Source organism: Littorina saxatilis, linkage group LG6 (genome assembly GCF_037325665.1).
Source record: "Littorina saxatilis isolate snail1 linkage group LG6, US_GU_Lsax_2.0, whole genome shotgun sequence".
NCBI classification, from domain to species: domain Eukaryota; kingdom Metazoa; phylum Mollusca; class Gastropoda; order Littorinimorpha; family Littorinidae; genus Littorina; species Littorina saxatilis.
The window spans coordinates 25890773-25898370 of record NC_090250.1 but is presented as its reverse complement, the minus strand read 5'-3'; positions in this window follow the sequence as shown (position 1 = coordinate 25898370).

The following is a 7598-nucleotide window of genomic DNA, read 5'->3' as shown; positions in this document are numbered from 1 at the left end:
AGTGTGTGCGTGTTAAAATGTGCGTGAACATGTGTGTGTGTAAAACATTTGAATACATTTTGGGTCATACAAAATCAATCTGAAAAGCACATTTGAAATGCTGTATAACCTGCAGAAACAGCCATTTATTCACAATCAGAACAGAACTTGAGAGAAAAAACATGCATGCAGAAAGCGTAAATTATATGCAAAGACTAATGTATATTAAAAAGTCACGAAATTTGCAGAATAAAATCGAACAAATCTATATGCATCCAATTCCCCTGAAGGCAGCACTAACGATTTACCGACAGAGGTGGCACATAATTTCCTTGAAAGTCTCTGCCACTTTGCAGAGACCTCATCACCCACTTGCAAGAAAAAGGATGAAATCGACAAAAAGAACATCACACAAATATTCTATGGTGTTCCAAGTACCTAAATATGCTAAGAACTTGAAACACGTTTTTGAATGATTTTTGACCAAAATATTGTGCCACCTAGCTCTGTCTAGCCTTAAGAGATAGTATACCAAAGGCGCCATTTTGGAAAGTTTTCTGACGATTTGGACCTTAAATAGTTCAAGGGACATTCGCTGAACTGAAAAAGAGAAACACCTGCAATGATTTGCTCCGAAACTATGCCAAATAATTTTATGAATTTTATGAGAGCGGTTTGCTTCATCCTGTCAGGAGTCCGGACTTGAGGTCGTCATTATTATTTATTTAGTTTTATAGATACCCATTCGACAAAGCAGATCAAGACCGTTGGATTGAGGAAGTCAAACCTACAGTCTAGCTTACGCACGTAAATTCCGTACCATACAGCGCTAAAACGCTTCGCATAACAGAAACAAACAATGTCGGTTGGAGAATATCAAGGTCTGCAATGACTATCAAACACAGCGTTCAGATTTGAAAAATAGAATGCTCAAACACAAATGCTAAGACCTTCCTTGAGTGTATTGTCATCTATTCAACTCCCAAAACGAACTCTGTAGCTCTCGGATCAATTCCAAATCTGTATCTCCAGGAATCTGTATCTGTATCTGTCTGTTACGCTGCACTTGTAGAACAAGTCATCCAGATGTCTGGCATTGTTGCAGCGGAGTGGGGGGTGCGCAGCTAGTTCTTTATCGTCGTCTGGCTACTGCCAGCGCCGACTTGAAGCTCTCAGTCGATGCCGAGGTTACAGTTTCTTCATCTAATTGGTTCCAGGCCACTACAGTCTTTGGGAAAAACGAATGTCTGTATTGCTCAGTGTTACAGCGTGGCACAGTGAAGCATCTGCTATTGTTCCTGATGTAGTTGTCTACTGGATTCGAGGTGCTAAAGTCTCTGGAAGATTGACGTGGACGAATGAGGCGTCCTGGTTTTTGAGGGATCAGGAACTTGTCAGGCGGGATTGCCGGCACCAGCCCCTCAACCACTTTGTAGAAGGAGGTTAGACGCAGGTGTTCGCGACGTTCCTGGAGGGTTGGTAGTTGGAGCTTGTGTAGGAGCCCAGTGACGAAGCCAGGAGTCGTGGTTCTGTAGTCACCAGAGATGAAGCGGGATGCGTTCCGCTGTATGCGCTCCAATCTCTCGACGTCCTGCTTAAGGTATGGGTCCCAGATGGTGGCACCATACTCAAGAAGAGGGCGGATGAGGGCAAGGTAGGCGTTGTGCCTGCAGTTTGATGGGCAGTGGCGCAGGTTGCGGCGGAGGAATCCGAGGGTGCTGTTAGCTTTCTTAGTGATGTAGTTGATGTGGGTGGACCACTTCAGGTCGTTCGAGAACTGAATGCCAAGGTAGGGGTTCGTGGGTACACTCTTGAGGATGGTGCTGTCTAGGGAATAGAGGTAGGAGGAAGGGGTTTTCCGTGCTAGAGTCATGACGTAGCATTTTGTAGCGTTGAAGCGCATGCCCCATCTCTCTGCCCAGGATTCAAGGCTCTTCAGGTCTTCCTGGAGGGCGATGTGGTCGCTGAAGTCAACGATCTCCCTGTAGAGGAGGCAGTCATCTGCGAAGAGGCGCACTTGGGACTTGACTGCATCCGGGAGGTCGTTGATGTGGCAAAGGAAGAGAAGAGGCCCTAACACGGTGCCTTGCGGGACTCCAGAGTCGACAGTGGTTGGGGCGGAGGTCGTGCCTTCCACAACTACCTGCATGGTACGTTGGGTGAGGAAGGTCTGGAGCCAGGCGAGGATGGAGCCGGAGATTCCGTAGCTGTTGAGTTTGTGGAGGAGACGATCATGGGGTACCGTATCGAAGGCTTTGGAAAAATCCAAGATGGCCATGTCGACTTGGCGCCCCCGGTCGTATGAGGATAGCAGGTCTTCTGTTGTTGTCAGGAGCTGGGTCTCTGTGGAATAGCCGGATCGGAAGCCATGATTTAGATTTGTCAGAATGTTGTTGGTTTCAAGGTGGGATAGGATGTGGCGGCTGATGATGTGCTCCAGCATCTTACAGGGGACAGGGGAATAGCGCATAAAATACTCAAGGTCGAAAGGTAGGACGAAAATTATGACTCTCACAAAGAATGTCACAAACACAGCTGTTTTCAGTTTGACTAACTCAGCGCTCAAACGTTTATTTTAAAGTATTCCTGGTGTGTGGTCACATAATTACAACCCCCAACCTGGTCTTTACAGCTCTTGGGGTGATTTGAGACAGTTTTCTTGTTAATGTTAGATATAATCCCTCTGAACATCTAACTTCTCAAATCTGAGCTGAAGCTCTTTTAACTACTGTTGGGAAAGTTGCTGGACACGCAGTAGTGCGTAAGATCAAGAGTGAATGGCAATTACCTTTGGATTTTACTGTATTTTTGTGTGTTTTTTGTGTGTAGTACACATGTTATTACAAACCAAAGCCAAATTTGACCGAAAATGTTCCAGTCAAACCCCTGTAAGACCCCTCCCCCACTTCTAAGACCTTTCTTTTCTTTTTTTTTATTTGGTGTTTAACGTCGTTTTCAACCACGATGGTTATATCGCGACGGGGAAAGGGGGGAGATGGGATAGAGCCACTTATCAATTGTTTCTTGTTCACAAAAGCACTAATCACAAATTTGCTCCAGGGGCTTGCAACGTAGTGCAATGTATTACCTTACTGGGAGAATGCAAGTTTCCAGTACAAAGGACTTAACATTTCTTACATACTGCTTGACTAAAATCTGTACAAAAATTGACTATATTCTATACAAGAAACACTTAACAAGGGTAAAAAGAGAAACAGAATCCGTTAGTCGCCTCTTACGACATGCTGGGGAGCATCGGGTAAATTCTTCCCCCAAACCCGCAGGGGGTTTTAAGACCTTGCTTTTTCAGATTTTCTGTTCATAACCTTTGTAAATTTACCTTCAATTCAAGACTCTCCTTTTGGAAGACCTGATATTATGAGATCTAAAAAGTGTTGTTGCTCTGCCACAAAGGAAAACATCAAGAGGAACTGATGATTTCTTTTCCATGATCGTTTTGTTTTATTCTTTGCTTGGTTTGCTTTGATTCTGTTTTTAATTCCGAGAGTTCTGTATAGTGTACGGTGTCTGACATCATGCTTGTGTCATTTTCCATTTGTGTAGGGCACGTAATATCAGCGTTCGCTTGAGTTTGTGTCCCTATTGTTTTTCGTTTTATCATTGTATCATGTTTAAATTGGAATAAAATCTTGTTGAAACAAATCATAACAAAGAGGAAATGAACCTCCAGTCACATTACTTTGTCAGGGCTTGCCAAGTAAAACAAAGCTGGCATAGTAAAATAAATGTCAAATACAGCAAACAAGTATACAAAGAATCAAGTTTATTTCATTGTCGGTCATAACGAAAGGCATTGACGGATATAAGGCAACCATCGCCAGTCAAAATAGCCACCACCCCCCCCCCCCTCCCTCCCCCCTCTTTGCGCTATTCACTTCAGCCCCTCTCTTATCTTATCCTGCGCTGACCAATCCTTCAGAGACTTTCAGATAAAAACTCGATCATTGACCCCGGGTAAGAAGGTCAGTGTCTGGACAGGCAGCTGTGTTCTGATTGCAAGTACCGGTCATTGACCCAGGTCTCAAGGCCAACCAGCTTTTACAATGCATCTGCCTTTGATCTGACCGCCAATCCAGAGCAAACATATTCCCGCTCTGTATTTTTCCTTTGATGTGCCCGCAATGTACCACTGATCCAGTTTCTGGAAAATGTATAGGTCATTGACTGCAGGGATATTCATTAAGACCGTTTTCTAAAATATGTTAACACCAGCTTTGCTGACCAACTTAGTACAAGTAGTGACAGTACTACTCCTGTCAATTATTTCCCTTCAACTAAGGAAGTAACAAACAAGTCGCGTAAGGCGAAAATACAACATTTAGTCAAGTAGCTGTCGAACTCACAGAATGAAACTGAACGCAATGCCATTTTTCAGCAAGACCGTATACTCGTAGCATCGTCAGTCCATCGCTCATGGCAAAGGCAGTGAAATTGACAAGAAGAGCGGGGTAGTAGTTGCGCTAAGAAGGATAGCACGCTTTTCTGTACCTCTCTTTGTTTTAACTTTCTGAGCGTGTTTTTAATCCAAACATATCATATCTACATGTTTTTGGAATCAGGAACCGACAAGGAATAAGATGAAAGTGTTTTTAAATTGATTTCGACAATTTAATTTTGATAATAATTTGTATATATTTAATTTTCAGAGCTTGTTTTTAATCCGAATATAACATATTTATATGTTTTTGGAATCAGCAAATGATGGAGAATAAGATAAACGTAAATTTGGATGGTTTTATAAATTTTTATTTTTTTTTACAATTTTCCGATTTTTAATGACCAAAGTCATTAATTAATTTTTAAGCCACCAAGCTGAAATGCAATACCGAACCCCGGGCTTCGTCGAAGATTACTTGACCAAAATTTCAACCAATTTGGTTGAAAAATGAGGGCGTGACAGTGCCGCCTCAACTTTCACGAAAAGCCGGATATGACGTCATCAAAGACATTTATCAAAAAAATGAAAAAAACGTTCGGGGATTTCATACCCAGGAACTCTCATGTCAAATTTCATAAAGATCGGTCCAGTAGTTTAGTCTGAATCGCTCTACACACACACACACACACACACACACACACACGCACGCACACACACACGCACGCACATACACCACGACCCTCGTTTCGATTCCCCCTCGATGTTAAAATATTTAGGCAAAAAAAAAAAATAGGTCTGTTTACGGTAACATAGGCCAAAAAAATAGGGTCGGTAGGTCGGGATTGTTTTTTTTTTTTTTTTTTTTTTTTTTTTTCCCCAAAAAAAACCATATTTTTACGTTATTTTGCAATTTTTTATTTTTTTTTCCCAAATGCCAAAAAAAAGTTTAGGGTCGCGCGAAAAAAATAGGGTCGGTCGGGTTACCGTAAACAGACCTATTTTTTTTTTTGGCCTTAGTCAAAACTTGACTAAATATAAAAAACACGATCCAGTATATGTGATAAAGAAGAAAAGACAGACCTTCTGAATCAAAAGCATAAAGATCACCTGTAAACAATTCTAGGATCAGGAAATCTGAACATCTGTTTGTTTTCATTAGGAAATAGAAATGAAATATAATGCTTTTGATTATTTATGACTTAAGCTGTGGTAAATTTGGCTGGTATGCAACTTTTATATAAAGAAAAATAAACAAAACAAGAAAGCAACTTCTAAAAAAATTTGTAGTCAGCTTTTTATACTTGGTTTTACACAAGTCACAACAAAAAACATAATTTAAATTGAAAAAAAATGCTGATTTACTCTTTTGTTTAAAGTGTGTGTTTATGTGGTAAGTAAAGTTCCATAGTAAATTACTTTGTAAATTGTGTGGTAGGGGGTACATAAAGGGGGTAACTTTCAGTGAGGTTTAGTGTGTGATTGTGTGACAGGGTGTGAATGTTGTTTTGATTTCTTGTTTCTTTGTGGTGGCTTTTATTTTAAATTCTTTATTAAAACAAGGTTAATTATCATTATATTAAAATATAGCATTTTGGTCATCAAGTTTTGTGTGTGTTTGTGGTAGTTATTAGTCCAGACCTGTTTACCCTTACGATTTTGGTGTAATTTATTACGATTTTCTGCAAAAAATACGCCATTCCGCTATCCGTGTCAAGACTACGATTTTCACAAATAATAAAAATGTAAAAAAAAAAATTTAAAATAATTTTTTTTATTTTTTTATTTTTATTAATTTACATGTTTGGCATTGTTTTTTTCAATGGCAAAATGGGGTGAAAAAGCACAGGACTGACCAAAGATCATGTCTGTCTGATGAGACGCTGGAGAGCCTTCTGGTGGTGAAGTCTCGCCCTCAGCGCAAGTACAGTAGAGAAGCGCTTGACACACTGAAAATGGCCTACTACAGTAGAACCCCTCACAACGACCCCCCTCTCTAAGGACTACCCCGCCACAACGACCCTTTTTTTTTTAACCGATGTGTTTCCTTATATAGTTGTCACCAGTGTAGCGACCACCCCGCTCTAACGTCTAAGGACCGACCTAACAGCTTGTGTAACGACTTTGTCAGACAAAGCCAAGACTCAGTCAGCGTAACGCATCACTGACAAACCGGTTATAACCAGTTATAACCGTCTTGCGTAAGCAAAGGCACTAATTAACCGCTGAGAGGTGTGATGGTTGGGTGGGCTAAGTAAACATCACAAACCAATCATCGAGAAAACAAACTCACGTGACCAACACACACCGTTCAATTCAGTCAGAATAGACAGTCTTTGGACAGAAGAGCAGTGGAGATCGACATGGCGTCTACAAAGAAAAGAAAATATTTAACTCTCGAGAATCGAGTGAATGGTGTGAACAGACACAAAAAGGGAGAAACTGCCATCGCGATTGCAAAAAGTCTTGATGTTGGAAAATCGCAAATTCAAAGAATTATCCAACTCCAAGAAAACATTCTGAAAAAGGTGGGGAAGTGGTGACAAGGCAGTGAACGCACTCACCATGCACTGACATCATACCAAAGCAGCGTTGAAAACCAGTTTGAATAAAAAACCAGCAGATAGAGCCGCATGTCATAATCATTCTTCTTGTCTGGCTTTATTGACTGCATGCCGATCTTGTGGCAGTGACTTTTCACTCTTCAGTCGGACTGTACACAAACCGCTCTCACTCTCCCTCACTGACTACCCTAAGCGCTGACAACTGATGTTTGGAAGAGTACACCTCTCTATTTCTCTCCAATGCTCTTCCTGCTGACTTCAGTGACACCGGACACCCCACTGAGTTTAGCCAGCTACCCCCCCCCCCCCCTCTCTCTCTCTCTCTCTCTCCCCCCAGCCATGTACTGTTTGGTGCTGTGGCCAGAGAGGTGTCACCGGCTAATTGAGGCCAGCTGCACTGTTCACTCAGAGCAAAACTAGTTGACTGTGTCTAACTTTTGACAAAGCAACACAACTGAAGGTTTGGTTCCTTTTATTTGGTGTTGAATGAAATGTGTTTTTATTGTGTTTTTTAATTTTCCATGTACCCTCACGGGGTTTTATTGGAATAAATAAAACTTGAAACTTGGTTCACAGATTAGGTAACCGACTCACTGGTCAAGGCTGCAGGGAAACAAGAGTATCTTTTCAATGAAAGAGGTTACACACAGATACGCGAT